We start from the raw sequence: 18,274 nt of genomic DNA on the forward strand, positions 1-18,274 counted from the left end.
TCCCTAATTTCTCCATTACAGAGAGGGGCATGAGGTTCACACTTGACCCTAAGTCACACAAGGCCTTCTTGAAGGTCATGGTGCCTATGGTACAAGGTATAGAAAACTTCCCAGGATCCTGCCTCTTTTGAGGCAGTTTCTGCCTAGACAAGTCATCCAGTTCTTTGGTGAGCAAGGGAGGTTCATCCTCCCAAGTCTCATTTCCAAATAACTTGTCATTTAGTTTCATGATTGCTCCAAGGTATTTAGCAACTGGCTCTTCAGTAACATACTCATCCTCTTCAGAGGAAGAATACTCATCAGAGCTCATGAATGGCAGAAGTAAGTCCAATGGAATCTCTATGGTCTCATTTTGAGCCTCAGATTCCCATTGGAACTCAGAGGAGATTGGTACACGCCCACTGAGGTCTTCCTCAGTGGCGTCTTCCTCCTATCTTTCCTCTCCACGTTCGGCCATGGTTATGGCTTTGCACTCTCCTTTTGGATTTTCTTCTGTATTACTTGGGAGAGTACTAGGAGGGAGTTCAGTAATTTTCTTGCTCAGCTGACCCACTTGTCCTTCCAAATTTCTGATGGAGGACCTTGTTTCATTCATGAAACTTTGAGTGGTCTTTATTAGATCAGAGACCATTGTTGCTAAGTCAGAAGTATTCTGCTTAGAATTTTGTCTGTTGCTGAGAAGATGATGGAAAAGGCTTGCCATTGCTAAACCTGTTTCTTCCACCATTGTTGTTATTGAAACCTTGTTGAGGTCTCTCTTGATTCTTCCATGAGAAATTTGGGTGATTTCTCCATGAAGAATTGTAGGTGTTTCCATAGGGCTCTCCTAGGTAATTCACCTCTTCCATTGAAGGGTTCTCAGGATCATAAGCTTCTTCCTCAGATGAAGCTTCCTTAGTACTGCCAGGTGCATTTTGCATTCCAGACAGACTTTGAGAAATCAAATTGACTTGTTGAGTCAATATCTTGTTCTGAGCCAATATGGCATTCAGAGTGTCAATCTCAAGAACTCCTTTCTTCTGACTAGTCCCATTGTTCACAGGATTCCTTTCAGAAGTGTACATGAATTGGTTATTCGCAACCATTTCAATCAATTCTTGAGCTTCTGCAGGCGTCTTCTTCAGATGAAGAGATCCTCCAGTAGAGCTATCCAAAGACATCTTGGATAGTTCAGAGAGACCATCATAGAAAATACCTATGATGCTCCATTCAGAAAGCATGTCTGAGGGACATCTTCTGATTAATTGTTTGTATCTTTCCCAAGCTTCATAGAGGGATTCTCCATCCTTCTGTCTGAAGGTTTGGACTTCCACTCTAAGCTTACTCCATCTTTGTGGTGGAAAGAACTTTGCCAAGAAGGCATTGACTAGCATTTCCCAAGAGTCCAGGCTTTCTTTGGGTTAAGAATCCAACCATATTCTAGCTCTGTCTCTTACAGCAAAAGGGAATAGCATCAGTTTATAGACCTCAGGGTTAACCCCATTAGTCTTGACTGTGTCACAGATTTGCAAGAATTCAGCTAAAAACTGATGAGGATCTTCCATTGGAAGTCCATGGAACTTGCAATTCTGTTGCATTAGAGAAACTAATTGAGGCTTAAGCTCAAAATTGTTTGCTCCAATGGCAGGGATAGAGATGCTTCTCCCATAGAAGTCGGGAGTAGGTGCAGTAAAGTCACCCAGCACCTTCCTTGCATTGTTGGCATTGTTGTTGTTTTCGGCTGCCATGCGTTCTACTTCTTTGAAGAATTCGGTCAGGTCCTCTAAAGGGAGTTGTGCTTTGGCTTCTCTTAGCTTTCTCTTCAAGGTCCTTTCGGGTTCAGGATCAGCTTCAACAAGAATGCCTTTGTCTCTGCTCCTGCTCATATGAAAGAGAAGAGAAAAAGAAAATGTGGAATCCTCTATGTCACAGTATAGAGATTCCTTGAAATGTCAGAGGAAAAGAGAAATAGAAAGAAGAAGGAGAAGAAGAATTCGAACTTTAATTAGATAAGGTTCGAATTGTGCATTTAGAAGGAGTGGTACTCCATAAATAGAAGGATGTGAGAAGGAGGGAAGGGGATTTTCGAAAATTCAATTAAAAGATTTTGAAAACATTTTGAAAATTTGATTGATAATTTTCGAAAATTAAAAGTGAAAAAGAAATCAAGTGATTTTTGAAAAGATTTTGAAATTAGAAACTAAAAAGATTTGATTGAAAACCAATTTGGAAAAGATATGATAAAAAAAAATATGATTGAAAGGTTATTGTCTTAAAAAGATGTGATTGAGAAGATATGATTTGAAAACCATTTTAAAAGATATGATTTGAAAACAATTTGAAAAGATATGATTTTAAAAATTAATGACTTGTCTAACAAGAAAAGATATGATTCAAACATAAAACCTTCCTTAACAGAAAAGGCAAAAAATGTTCAATCAAATCATTAATTGTTAGTAAGTATCTCTGAAAAAGGAAAGAAATTGATTTTGAAAACATTTGATTGAAAAGATATGATTTGAAAAAGATTTGATTTTGAAAAACTTTGAAAACTTGAAAAAAAATTGATTTGAAAACAAAATCTTCCCCCTAGCACCATCCTGGCGTTAAACGCCCAGAATGGTATACATTCTGGCGTTTAACGCCCAAAATGCTACCTCTTTGGGCGTTAAACGCCCAACCAGGTGCCCTGGCTGGCGTTTAAACGCCAGTCTGCCTTCTTCACTGGGCATTTTTGAATGCTCAGCTTTTTCTGTATAATTCCTCTGCAGTATGTTCTGAATCTTCGATTCTTTGTATCATTGACTTGAAAAGACACAAATTAAAAATATTTTTGGATTTTTTTTATAGTTAAAATGCAACAAGAATCAAATAACAATGCATGCAAGACACCAAACTTAGCAGTTTGTATACTTACTGACACTAATGAACTGAAAATGCATATGAGACACACAAAATACTCCAAGTCAATAGAATTCAAAGATTAGAACACAAAAATCATCAAGGATTACTTGAGGATCCTTAAGATACATGAATGAATGCATGCAGTTGACACCAAACTTAAGATGAGACACTAGACTTAAACAAGAAACATCAAATATTTTTGGTTTTTTTTTTGTAATTTTTTTGTGTTTTTCAAAAATTAAGTGGGAAAAGGTATCAAAATTCTTAATGAAAATTTCCAGGAATCAGTGCAATGCTAGTCTAAGACTCCGGTCCAGGAATTAGACATGGCTTCACAGCCAGCCAAGCTTTCAAAGAAAGCTTCGGTCCAAAACACTAGACATGACCAAAGGTCAGCCAAATCTTAGCAGATCACTGCTCCAAGAGCAAAATTGATGAGAATCAACACGCTCTTGTGGTGATAAGTTGAAACCTCGGTCCAATCAGATTAGACATGGCTTCTCAGCCAGCCAGATTTCAACAAATCATCATGAAACTCTAGAATTCACCTTCAAGAATTTCGAAAAAAAAATACCTAATCTAAGCAACAAGATGAACCGTCAGTTGTCCAAACTAGAACAATCCCGGGCAATAACACCAAAAATTTGATGTTGTTGCCGGATCTTGGCACTGATGTTACCAAAGGCTTGCTCAAAACTAGAACAATCCCCGGCAACGGCGCCAAAAACTTGGTGCGCGAAATTGTGAACTATACTTTTTCACAACTCTCATAATCCCTAGTAATGGCTTCCAAAAACGTGGTAGCCCAATACCATGGCATTACACAACTTCGCACAACTAACCAGCAAGTGCACTGGGTCGTCCAAGTAATAAACCTTACGTGAGTAAGGGTCGATCCCACGGAGATTGTTAGTATTGAAGCAAGCTATGGTCATCTTGTAAATCTTAGTCAGGCAAACTCAGATATATATGGTGATGAACGAAAATAACATAAAAGATAAAGATAGTGATACTTATGTAATTCATTGGTAGGAACTTCAGATAAGCGCATGAAGATGCCTTCCCTTCCGTCTCTCTGCTTTCCTACTGTCTTCATCCAACCCTTCTTACTCCTTTCCATGGCAAGCTCGTATAGGGTCTCACTGTTGTCAGCAGCTACCTCCCATCCTCGCAGTGAAAGCTAATGCACACACTCTGTCACAGTGCTGCCAATCACCGGTTTGGTTCCCTCCCCTACCGGAATAGAATAACTCTTTTGCGTCTGTCACTAACGCCCAGTAGGTTACAGGTTTGAAGCACGTCACAGTCATTCAATCATTGAATCCTACTCAGAATACCACAGACAAGGTTAGACCTTCCGGATTCTCTTGAATGCTGCCATCAGTTCTTGCCTATACCACGAAGACTCTGATCTCACGGAATGGTTGGCTCGTTTGTCAGGCGAGCACTCGGTTGTCAGGCGATCAACCATGCATCGTGCAATCAGGAATCCAAGAGATATTCACCAAGCCTCAGATGCTTGTAGAACAAGAGTGGTTGTCAGTCACTTTGTTCATGAGTGAGAATGGTGATGGGCGTCAATCATCACCTTCATCATGTTGAAGAACAAGTGATATCTTGGATAAAGAACAAGCGGAATTTGAATGGAAGAACAATAGTAATTGCATTAATACTCGAGGTACAGCAGAGCTCCACACCTTAATCTATGGTGTGTAGAAACTCCACCGTTGAAAATACATAAGCATAAGGTCTAGGCATGGCCGAATGGCCAGCCTCCCAATGATCTAAGAACTAAAATGTCCAAAGATGATCTAGAGATCCAAAAGTGATCAAAAGATCTCTATACAATAGTAAAAGGTCCTACTTATAAGAAACTAGTAGCCTAGGGTGTACAGAAATGAGTAAATGACATAAAAATCCTCTTCCGGGCCCACTTGGTGTGTGCTTGGGCTGAGCAATGAAGCAATTTCGTGTAGAGACTCTCCTTGGAGTTAAACGCCAGCTTTAGTGCCAGTTTGGGCGTTTAACTCCCAATTAGGTGCCAGTTCCGGCGTTTAACGCTGGAATTTCTTGAGGTGACTTTGAACGCCGGTTTGGGCCATCAAATCTTGGGCAAAGTATGGACTATTATATATTGCTGGAAAGCCCAGGATGTCTACTTTCCAACGCCGTTGAGAGCGCGCCAATTGGGCTTCTGTAGCTCCAGAAAATCCACTTCGAGTGCAGGGAGGTCAGAATCCAACAGCATCTGCAGTCCTTTTTGGTCTCAGAATCAGATTTTTGCTCAGGTCCCTCAATTTCAGCCAGAAAATACCTGAAATCACAGAAAAACACACAAACTCATAGTAAAGTCCAGAAAAGTGAATTTTAACTAAAAACTAATAAAAATATACTAAAAACTAACTATATCATATCAAAAACATACTAAAAACAATGCCAAAAAGTATACAAATTATCCGCTCATCAGAATGCTTGAACAGTGCATAACTTGTACTTTGAATTTGATGAATATTGGCTCCTGAAAGAATGAGGAACACGAAAAATATTATTGATGATCTGAAAAATCATGAAATTGATTCTTGAAGCAAGAAAAAGCAGTCTCAAAAAAAAAAAAAGAAGGAGCAATAGAAAAAGCCACGAGCCCTTAAAACCAAAAGGCAAGGGTAAAAAGGATCCAAGGCTTTGAGCATCAATGGATAGGAGGGCCCAAGGAAATAAAATCCAGGCCTAAGCGGCTAAATCAAGCTGTCCCTAACCATGTGCTTGTGGCATGCAGGTCCAAGTGAAAAGCTTGAGACTGAGTGGTTAAAGTCGTGATCCAAAGCAAAAGAGTGTGCTTAAGAACTCTGGACACCTCTAATTGGGGACTCTAGCAAAGCTGAGTCACAATCTGAAAAGGTTCACCCAATTATGTGTCTGTGGCATTTATGTATCCGGTGGTAATACTGGAAAACAAAATGCTTAGGGCCACGACCAAGACTCATAAAGTAGCTGTGTTCAAGAATCAACATACTACACTAGGAGAATCAATAATACTATCTGAATTCTGAGTTCCTATGGATGCCAATCATTCTGAAATTCAAGGGATAGAGGGAGATGCCAAAACTGTTCAGAAACAAAAAGCTACAAGCCCCGCTCATCTAAAAGAATCTGAGCTTCATTTAAAACTCTAAAATATTATTACTTCTTAATTTCTGTTAAAACCTATTTTATTCATCTAGTTGCTTGAGGACAAGCAACAGTTTAAGTTTGGTGTTGTGATGAGCGGATATTTTATACGCTTTTTGGGGGTAATTTCATGTAGATTTTAGTATGTTTTAATTAGTTTTTAATAGAATTTTATTAGTTTTTAAGCAAAAATCATATTTCTGGACTTTACTATGAGTGTGTGTATTTTCATGTAATTTCAGGTATTTTCTGGCTGAAATTGAGGAAGCTGAGCAGAAATCTGACTTAGGCTGAAAAAGGACTGCAGATGCTGTTGGATCCTGACCTCCCTGCACTCAAAATGGATTTTCTGGAGCTACAGGAGTCCAATTGGCGCGCTCTTAACGGCGTTGGAAAGTAGACATCCAGGGCTTTCCAGCAATATATAATAGTCCATACTTTGCGCGACGATAGACGACGTAACTTGGCGTTGAACGCCAAGTTCATGCTGCTGTCTGGAGTTAAACGCCAGAAAAACGTCATGATCCGGAGTTGAACGCCCAAAACACGTCATAACCTGGAGTTTAATGCCAAGAAAGGCCTCTACTCGTGGATAGCTTTAGTCTCAGCCCCAGCACACACCAAGTGGGCCCCAGAAGTGGATTTCTGCACCAATTATCTTTGTTTACTCATTTTCTGTAAACCTAGGTTACTAGTTTACTATTTAAACAACTTTTAGAGACTTATCTTGTACCTCATGACATTTTCAGATCTGAATTACATACTTTTGACGGCATGAGTCTCTAAACTCCATTGTTGGGGGTGAGGAGCTCTGCAGCGTCTCGATGATTTAATACAATTCCTTTGTTTTCCATTCAAACACGCTTGTTCCTATCTAAGATGTTTATTCGCGCTTAATTGTGAAGAAGGTGATGATCCGTGACACTCATCACCTTCCTCAATCCATGAACGTGTGCCTGACAATCACCTCCGTTCTACATCAGACTGAATGAATATCTCTTAGATTCCCCAACAGAATCTTCGTGGTATAAGCCGGATTGATGGCAGCATTCATGAGAATCCGGAAAGTCTAAACCTTGTCTGTGGTATTCCGAGTAGGATTCTGGGATTGAATGACTGTGACGTGCTTCAAACTTCTGAGGGCTGGGCGTTAGTGACAGATGCAAAAGAATCAATGGATTCTATTCCAACCTGACTGAGAACCGACAGATGATTAGCCGTGCTGTGACAGAGCATAGGAACGTTTTCACTGAGAGGATGGGAAGTAGCCATTGACAACGGTGACACCCTACATAGAGCTTGCCATGGAAGGAGCCTTGCGTGTATTGAAGGATTTCAAGGAAAAGTTGAAGTCAAAGGACAAAGCATCTCCAAAACTCCAACATATTCCCCAGTACTGCACAACAAGTAACTCTATTGTTCTCGTTTATCTTTCCAATCAAATCTAATAATTCCAACTTACAATTTTAAACACTTTGACTTCTTACAATTAAATCCAAATAACCTTGTTGACATCCTAACTAAGATTAATAAAATAAATATTGATTGCTTCAAACCAATAATCTCCGTGGGATCGACCCTTACTCACGTAAGGTATTACTTGGACGACCCAGTGCACTTGCTGGTTAGTTGTGCGAATCACAAATTCGTGCACCACAGGTCCAAGTGAAAAGCTTGAGACTGAGTGGTTAAAGTCGTGATCCAAAGCAAAAAGAGTGTGCTTAAGAACTCTGGACACCTCTAATTGGGGACTTTAGCAAAGCTAAGTCACAATCTGAAAAGGTTCACCCAATTATGTGTCTGTGGCATTTATGTATCCGGTGGTAATACTGGAAAACAAAGTGCTTAGGGCCACGGCCAAGACTCATAAAAGTAGCTGTGTTCAAGAATCAACATACTTAACTAGGAAAATCAATAATACTATCTGAATTCTGAGTTCCTATGGATGCCAGTCATTCTGAATTTCAAAGGATAAAGTGAGATGCCAAAACTGTTTGGAAGCAAAAAGCTACTAGCCCCGCTCATCTAATTAGAATCTGAGCTTCACTTAAAACTTTGAGATAGTATTGCTTCTTGATTTCTTTTTATCCTCTTTTATTCATCTAGTTGCTTGAGGACAAGCAACAGTTTAAGTTTGGTGTTGTGATGAGCGGATATTTTATACGCTTTTTGGGGGTAATTTCATGTAGATTTTAGCATGTTTTAATTAGTTTTTAGTTAAATATTATTAGTTTTTAGGCAAAAATCATATTTCTGGACTTTACTATGAGTGTTTGTATTTTTCTATGATTTCAGGTATTTTCTGGCTGAAATTGAGGAAGCTGAGCAAAAATCTGACTTAGGCTGAAAAAGGACTACTGATGCTGTTGGATCCTGACCTCCCTGCACTCGAAATAGATTTTCTGGAGCTACAGGAGTCCAATTGGCGCGTTCTCAATGGCGTTGGAAAGTAGACATCCAGAGCTTTCCAGCAATATATAATAGTCCATACTTTTCGCGAAGATAAATGACGTAACTTGGCGTTGAACGCCAAGTACATGCTGCTGTCTGGAGTTAAACGCCAGAAACACGTCATGATCCGGAGTTGAACGCCCAAAACACGTCATAACTTGGAGTTCAACTCCAAGAAAAGTCTCAGCTCGTGGATAGCTTTAGTCTCAGCCCCAGCACACACCAAGTGGGTCCCAGAAGTGGATTTCTGCACCAATTATCTTAGTTTACTCATATTCTGTAAACCTAGGTTACTAGTTTACTATTTAAACAACTTTTAGAGAATTATTTTGTACCTCATGACATTTTCAGATCTGAATTACATACTTTTTGACGGCATGAGTCTCTAAACTCCATTGTTGGGGGTGAGGAGCTCTGCAGCGTCTCGATGAATTAATACAATTACTTTGTTTTCCATTCAAACACGCTTGTTCTTATCTAAGATGTTCATTCGCGCTTAATTATGGAGAAGGTGATGATCCGTGACACTCATCACCTTCCTCAATCCATGAACGCGTGCCTGACAACCACCTCCGTTCTACATCAGATTGAATGAGTATCTCTTAGATTCCTTAATTAGAATCTTCGTGGTATAAGCCGGATTGATGGTGGCATTCATGAGAATCCGGAAAGTCTATACCTTGTCTGTGGTATTCCGAGTAGGATTCTGGGATTGAATGACTGTGACGAGCTTCAAACTCCTGAAGGCTGGGCGTTAGTGACAGACGCAAAAGAATCAATGGATTCTACTCCAACCTGATTGAGAACCGACAGATGATTAGCCGTGCTGTGACAGAGCATAGGAACGTTTTCACTGAGAGGATGGGAAGTAGCCATTGACAACGGTGACACCCTACATAGAGCTTGCCAGTGAAGGAGCCTTGCGTGTGTTGAAGGATTTCAAGGAAGAGTTGAAGTTCAAAGGATAAAGCATCTCCAAAACTCCAACATATTCCCCATTACTGCACAACAAGTAACAACTATTTATTTTATGCCCTTTTTACTTTATACGAGGCTAAAGAACTCTATTGGTATCCTGATTAAGATTAATAAAATAAACATAGCTTGCTTCAAACCAATAATCTCCGTGGGATCGACCCTTACTCACGTAAGGTATTACTTGGACGACCCAGTGCACTTGCTGGTTAGTTGTGCGGATCACAAATTCGTGCACCATACATCTACTTTCGATGTTCTGAAATTTTCATATCTACATATAAAACATATTAAAAGTTAGATTAATAAAATTATACCTTTATGAGATAAGCAATTATGAGTAGAATCAATTTAATTTTACAAAATTATAATATTATATTTTAATAAAGAACAAATCATCTCAAAATTCATAAGAAATAAGTCGCATACATAAAATTATTGAGGTAACACAAATTAAAATATATACTAAAATTAGAACAAAAATAAGCTAGCAAAAGATCTTGTTTGTTAAAAGACTAACATTTTACAAATTAAATAAAAGAACTAACAAATTTTCACTTGCGGTGCTTACAATAATGATTTTAATTGCATAATTAATTATAAGTTTTTGTTCAATTTAAAAAATATTATCTACATTACATAAAAAGGATCAATAATTCAATGTGTTGGTCTACTATTATTTATAAAATTTCAATTTATCATAAACTGATTAATTCATCGGCATAAAAATTTTGTCTAGACACAGATTTGTATTTCACATTAATTTAATAGAAAATATTAGAGAATTAAGATTTTTATTTAATATAGAAATTATTAGATAGTAAATAATATTAGTTTATATATAAGATTAAAACTATAAAAAAATGTTGGCCACTTAAAAGTTTTTTTTAAAATTTTTTATTAAAAATTAAAAAGTATTCCATCCGTTAACATTTTAAAAAATATAAAAAATTAAGTATTTTTTTCAAAAGACAATTTAAACTTTTTTTCATAAAGAGACATAAATAACCATAGTTATTAAAACCGGTCTGATATTTGAACCGTACGAAGAATAAAATTTCAATTATCATAAACTGATTAATTCATCGGCATAAAAATTTTGTCTAGACACAGATTTAAATTTTACATTAATTTAATGAAAAATATTAGAGAATTAAGATTTTTATTTAATATAAAAAATACAGAAATTATTAGATAGTAAATAATATTAGTTTATATACAAGATTAAAACTGTAAAAAAATGTTGGCCACTTAAAAGTTTTTTTTTAATTTTTTTATTAAAAATTAAAATGTATTCCATCCGTTAACATTTTAAAAAATATAAAAAGTTAAGTATTTTTTTCAAAAGGCAATTCAAACTTTTTTTCATAAAGAGACACAAATAACCATAGTTATTAAAATGGGTATGATATTTGAATCGTACAAAGAATAAAACCGATTGAAACCTAAAATTTCAAGCGATGCATGAACCCCTATATTCAGAAAAGGAAATGTCCTTCCATGCCACTAAACTACCATGACGTTTAATATCATTTATGCAAATTATAATATATATATATATATATATATATATATATATATATATATATATATATATATATATATATATATATATTTCATCAAATAGTTTACTTCTATTTAATTTATTTTAATTTTAGTTATAAACTCATTTATTCTTATTTTAATTATATTTTTATTTAATAATAAGAATAAACTCACTTATTTTTTTTATAATTATATAATATCTATTAATATTATTTTTTAATAAATACTTGTAGTATATAATAGTATAATAGATATAAACTAATTAATAAATTATTAAAATTTGAAAATAATAGTTATTTTAATATAAAAATAAAATAAAAGTATTTATGATAGAGCAAAATTAACAAAATATTTATTGTTCATGTTCCAATTATTTTAGAATAGCTAGATATTCTTAAAATATTAGTGAAAATATGTATTTTAAATTTTAATTTTAAATTTTTGACTATTTTTTTTTATTTTATATTTATATAGGACCGAGTCAATCGGTTCAACCAGTGATCCACCAGTTGAACTAATGACCTAGTGACCCAATAATATGCTTGGTTTGATTACTGGTTCGATTTTGACAACTAAATAAGATAAATTAAATAAAAAAGAACTAACCTTAAGGTAATATTAAAATTTTTAATAATGAATATTAAACCACATAATGATAGTTATTAAAAAAAGAATTTACCTATGAAGAATTTTTTTTCAATTGACTCTTTTAGCACACTATATATAGATACAGTAGCTCAAAAAAAAAAAATACTTATCTAAAAGTCTCTGGTACGACTTATGAGATGGATTAGAGACTTGTGAGTCGAAACAGTTGTTAGATTGTTTGACTGGAGCGATGGGTCAGTATTTAACAAGAACACTCTGACGCTCAAGTCAAAATGGATTTATGAAGTATATGTGTGTAGAATGAGGAATGTAACTGAGGGGCCTCTACCTCCCCTTTATATAATTCGATGTAGTTATCTTATCTTATCCATCTTATCTATTAATATAAAATGAATTTTTAATTTCAAATATTGATTTCACTAAATATTTATTTTTTAAGATGATTATATAACAAAGATTTAAGAATATAATTTAATTTAAAAATTTTAAAATTAATATTAGATATAATTTTTTTAAATATCTATCATTTAGATATCAATATTCCATAACTTATTGAATATATTTTCGTTGCAATCTTATCTTTTTTTAATTTGTTAGTAAAAATTAAATACAATTTTAATTTTAAAATTTGTTATATGTAGTTGTTTCAAAGTAACTTATTTACTTTGCGCTAAAAATCAAAACTTTATTCAAAACGGCTTTTTAGTTTCAGAGATTTCAATTTCTGAGTGCCTTCTCCCTCGTATGTATCACAGCTAGTTAGGTTACCTTGCCAAAAATCCAACCTTTTTTAGCATTCCCTTTTGGTTTCAGCGTCAGTTTTGGATCCCTTTCTCACTCTTTCTGTGTGTTCTGCCTCCTGTCTATGGTCATCGCTCGTGCTTCGCGCTCAACGCTACAACCCTCACTCTCTCAGACCTTCGAACTTCTGTTCTCAGACAGCCACCGCTCCAGCCTCCACTATCGCACCTCAGACCACCTCATCCATCGTGACTCACACTCCAGGTAATAGCTCTCACTCGCAAACAACCGCTCTGCCTCCTGCATGTGGGCGCCTCTGCCGGTCTCCGAACTCACACCCCCGCCAGCCTCAAACACCGCACCTGAGGCAACCTCCACCCTCTAGCTTCGTTAGATTGTCCTTGCCTCCTTCTTCCCTTTGTGCATGCTCTGTCAGGTTCTAATTTTTATGAGTAGTGATTGTTACTCAGCTTTGTTCATTGTTAATTTCCTTTCTTCATTGTTAATTTGATTGTTACTCAACTCTGTTTATTGTTAATTTGCTTGCTAATTTTTGTGCATCCTCTGCCAGCTTGAATTAGTTTATTTTTTTCTTTTTATTTATGCATGCTTTTTCTGTTTTCAATGTCAATTTCAATAATGTTTAAAAAGTTTAGCATGATAAATCTTGATAAGTTTGTTATTCTCTTTAGTGAGTGGACAAAAAATATAGTGTTTTGTTCTATTTATTTTATACCCCATATCCATTAATGGCACCACAATTTTGTTGAATATGTTGCTCATGAATCTTGATCTGTTGCTTTCGGTTCTTCAGCATTACTCTTGCAAATATATTATTTAAACAGTGGTCTAATTAGTTTCTCTTTATTTTCTTTTTGAGGATGACGATTTATAACTCCATAAGAGAAGTGACTATTTATTTATCATCTAGTATTATCTATTACATATATATTGAGAAGAGTTATGATTAGAAATAGAACTAATAGAAGGATGAATTAAGATTCTTAATCATAATTCATTCACAAATTTCTTTTGTTAAAATGGCTTTTATCATATATAACCTATAACTTTTTTTCTTTTATTTCTAATATTCGAACAAAAAATCTCTTTTCTCACCCTCATTCAATGACGTTCGTCTTCTCTCTTTGCAACTAAGAGCTCAGCCCAACTCCTCCTTTTTGGCGCCATTGTCACCGCACCTCCAGCAATGGCAATAATATAGTACTACTGCATTCTTTTTCCCTTTCTTTGCTTCAAGAACCTTAGTCATCACCTTAGGTTCTGTCTTTGCTCTGCTTTCCAGTCTATTTTCTTTAATTAGTTAGTTAGTTAGAATTTGCATGTTGTTAGTAGATTTAAGTGGTTAAGATAGGTTAAGATTAGTTTATTAGATCTTTGTTAAGTTGCAAGTGTTGAATTATGACTGTTATGGATTGAATGCTGTTGAAAATTGCTTGATTATACTGAATTTCTGAATTGCACACCACATATTTGATTGAATACCTATGTGATGCTTTGCATTTAATTTATATGTTGTAGCTACTATAAAAATTAAATGGCTTAGACACTAATAAATTTCCTGAAATTTGCTGTAGTAGAAATCTAAGAATAATGGCTTAAAATTGCTCGTATTTTTGATGTCATCACTCATCACCGAATCTCAATAACATAAGACCCATGAGATTTCTCTAGTAAAATAACCATCTTACAGATTCTAAATACTTACCATTTTCTGGTGCTGATTTATAGCCTGCAGCTTATGCATTTCATACTCATTTTTTCTTCTTTCTTTCCTTAACTACTTTCATAAATGTATAATGAATACAATGTGATCAATAAGTACACCGATAATAAAGGAAGTTCAAGCAAAATAGACATGGCCCGTAACTACTTTTTATGTGTACTTTTTGCAAGCTTTAGAGAATTATAAAGCAACCATAAATTGATGTTTATTATTTTTACAAAAAAATATTCAAATGATAAAGACACAATTGTTTCATCTTGAAATAAAAATTAATTGGTGAATTTTTATCTTCTTTAGATATTGTTGATCATTTGCATGAGCCAATTAACAAAATGAGAATAAGGGAAAGCCTCGTACCTGCAACAGCTCTTTCTCTTTAGAAGCCTTTCATTGTCGAAATTGCTCTAGAAGCCTTCCATTGTCAATGATTTAGTGTGTTCTTTACTTGTAGAAGTTTTTATAGGAAATAAATAACAAATAATTAATAGGAATTAAGAAGTGATGCCTGTGGTCAGTTTTTTTAGTCATATGGTGCGTTTGGTTCTTATACAATCTCAAGAGTTGTGAACCCCTTCGTGAATTCTTTAAGTTTGTTAACCTTTTGATTGTATCTTTTGTATGGTGGTGGACGAAATTGTGATCACATGCTCTTTGTACTTGTATGAAATTTAATAATTGGCTTTATTTGAATTCACAACTCCGTTCAACTAACCAGCAAGTGTACTGGGTCGTCCAAGTAATAAACCTTACGCGAGTAAGGGTCGATCCCACAGAGATTGTTGGTATGAAGCAAGCTATGGTCACCTTGTAAATCTCAGTTAGGCAGATTAAAATTGTTTATGGTTTCGAAAATTATATAAAAAGAAGAAATAATAAAAGGGATAGAATACTTATGCAGATTCATTGGTGGGAATTTCAGATAAGCGAATGGAGATACTGTATGCTCAAGGACGCCTGCTATCCTCCTGCTTCAACTCAATCCTTCTTACTCCTTTCCATGGCAAGCTGTGTATAGGGGTTCACCGTTCGACGATGGCTACTTTTAATCCTCTCGGGAAAATGGTCTTCTGCGGCTGTCACTCGCATGGCTAATCGTCTGGAGGCATCACCTGGCCGAAGGCTACATCCCATCCTCGCAGTGAAAACTACGCTCACGCGCTCTGTCACAGCACGGCTAATCACTGGTTGGTTCCCGCGCCTACTGGAATAGAATCCCTTGATTCTTTTGCGTCTGTCACTAACTCCCAGCACTTGCGAGTCTGAAGCACGTCACAGTCATTCATTACCGGAATCCTACTCGGAATACCACAGACAAGGTTAGACTTTCCAGATTCCCAGGATCCTACTCGGAATACCACAGACAAGGTGAGACTTTCCGGATCCTCATAAATGCCGCCATCTATCTAGCTTATACCACGAAGATTCAGTTTTGTCAATCACGCACGTTCATAAGTGAGAATGATAATGAGGGTCATATAATCATCACATTCATCATGTTCTTGGGTACGAATGAATATCTTGGAATAAGAATAAGAGAAATTTGAATAAAAGAAAATAGAATTGCATTAATACTTGAGGTACAGCAGAGCTCCACACCCTTAATCTATGGTGTGCAGAAACTCCACCGTTGAAAATACATAAGTAAAAGGTTCAGGCTTGGCCGAATGGCCAGCCCCCTAAAATGTGATCAATAGCCTCTTAGGATGAAGAATAAAACAAAACTGAGACCAAAGATATCTTATACATTAATAAATCATCCTATTTATAATAAACTAGCTCCTAGGGTTTACATGAGTAAGTAATTGATGCATAAATCCACTTCCGGGGCCCACTTGGTGTATGCTTGGGCTGAGCTTGATCAATCCACGAGCTGAGGCTTCTCTTGGAGTTGAACTCCGAGTTATGACGTGTTTTGGGCGTTCAACTCCGGATCATGACGTTTTTCTGGCGTTTAACTCTAGACAGCAACATGTACTTGGCGTTCAACGCCAAGGTACGTCGTCAATTTCCGAATAAAGTATGGACTATTATATATTGCTGGAAAGCCCTGGATGTCTACTTTCCAACGCCGTTGAGAGCGCACCATTTGGAGTTCTGTAGCTCCAGAAAATCCATTTCGAGTGCAGGGAGGTCAGATTCCAACAGCATCAGCAGTCCTTTTGTCAGCCTTTTTCAGAGTCTTGCTCAAATCCCTCAATTTCAGTCAGAATTTACCTGAAATCATAGAAAAACACACAAACTCATAGTAAAGTCCAGAAATGTAAATTTAACACAAAAACTAATGAAAACATCCCTAAAAGTAGCTTGAACTTACTAAAAACTACCTAAAAATAATGCCAAAAAGCGTATAAATTATCCGCTCATCACAACACCAAACTTAAATTGTTGCTTGTCCCCAAGCAACTGAAAATCAAATAGGATAAAAAGAAGAGAATATACTATAAATTCCAAAATATCAATGAATATTAATTATAATTAGATGAGCGGGACTTGTAGCTTTTTGCTTCTGAACAGTTTTGGCATCTCACTTTTTCCTTTGAAGTTTAGAATGATTGGCTTCTCTAGGAACTTAGAATTTCGGATAGTGTTATTGACTTTCCTAGTTAAGCATGTTGATTCTTGAACACAGCTACTTATGAGTCTTGGCCGTGGCCCTAAGCACTTTGTTTTCCAGTATTACCACCGGATACACAAATGCCACAGACACATAACTGGGTGAACCTTTTCAGATTGTGACTTAGCTTTGCTAAAGTCCCCAGTTAGTGGTGTCCAGAGCTCTTAAGCACACTCTTTTGCTTTGGATCACGACTTTAACCACTCGGTCTCAAGCTTTTCACTTGGACCTTCATGACACAAGCACATGGTTAGGGATAGCTTGATTTAGCCGCTTAGGCCTGGATTTAATTTCCTTGGGCCCTCCTATCCATTGATGCTCAAAGCCTTGGATCCTCTTTTTACCCTTGCCTTTTGGTTTTAAGGGCTCTTGGCTTTTTCTATTGCTCCTTCTTTTTTTTTTTCGCCACTTTTTCTTCTTGTTCACTGCTTTTTATTGCTTCAAGAATCAATTTCATGATTTTTCAGATCATCAATAACATTTCTCTTTGTTCATCATTCTTTCAAGAGCCAACAGTTTTAACATTCATAAACAACAAGATCAAAAGACATATGCACTGTTCAAGCATTCATTCAGAAAACAAAAAGTATTGTCACCACATCAATATAATTAAATTAAATTCAAGGATAAATTCGAAATTCATGTACTTCTTGTTCTTTTGAATTAAAACATTTTTCATTTAAGAGAGGTGAAGGATTAATGGAATTTATTCATAGCTTTAAGGCATGGTTACATACTAATGATCATGAAATAAAGACACAAAACATAGATAAACACAACATTAAAAACCGAAAAGCAGAAAGAAATAAGAACAAGGAATGAATCCACCTGAGTGAGGGTGGCGCCTTCTTGAAGAACCAATGGTGCTCTTTGAGCTCCTCTATGTCTCTTCCTTACTTCTGTTGAATGATTCCTAGTAATTTTGGTGTTCCTCCCCTTAGTTGCTTCCAATATTTGTGTGGAGGACAACTTATCCCCTGAGGTATCTCAGGGATCTCTTGATTTGCAGCCACATGTTCTACCACTGAGCTATGACGGCTTATATTAGTCTTTTCATCTCCCATGACTCAGAGGTGGAAGCTTTTTGTCTTCCCTTTGAGGTTTCTCTGGCTTTAGGTGCCATTAATGGTAATGGAAAAGCAAAAAAGCTATGCTTTTACCACACCAAACTTAAAATATTGTTCGCCCTCGAGCAAGAGAAGAAAGAAGAGAAGAAGAAGAAGAAGAAGAAAATGGAAGAGAGTGAGGAGAGATGGATTCGGCTATATGGGTGGGATTGGGTGGGAAGGAGAAGTTGAATTGTAAAGGTAGGTGGGGTGTATGGGGAAGAGTGGATAAATGTGGGTGGTGAATGAAAAACAGAAGGGATGACCATGAATGGAGAGAGAGAGAGAGGGCGAGGTAGGTGGGGATCCTGTGAGGTTCACAGATCCTGAGGTGATCCTGTGGGGTCCACAGATCCTGAGGTGTCAAGGAATTCCATCCTTGCACCAAATAGGCATGTAAAATGCCTTTGCACACCATTCTGGCGTTTAAACGCCCAT

General features: G+C 36.3%; 1 non-coding gene across 1 annotated transcript; it reads left to right on the forward strand.

The window, feature by feature from the left end:
- Positions 1-1,214: 1,214 nt before the first annotated feature.
- On the forward strand, positions 1,215-1,322 carry LOC130978130 (small nucleolar RNA R71). The gene has a single exon (XR_009085790.1). It is a non-coding gene; the product is annotated as a small nucleolar RNA R71 (small nucleolar RNA).
- Positions 1,323-18,274: the final 16,952 nt, after the last annotated feature.

Source organism: Arachis stenosperma, chromosome 4, assembly GCF_014773155.1.
Source record: "Arachis stenosperma cultivar V10309 chromosome 4, arast.V10309.gnm1.PFL2, whole genome shotgun sequence".
Classification (NCBI taxonomy): Eukaryota; Viridiplantae; Streptophyta; class Magnoliopsida; order Fabales; family Fabaceae; genus Arachis; species Arachis stenosperma.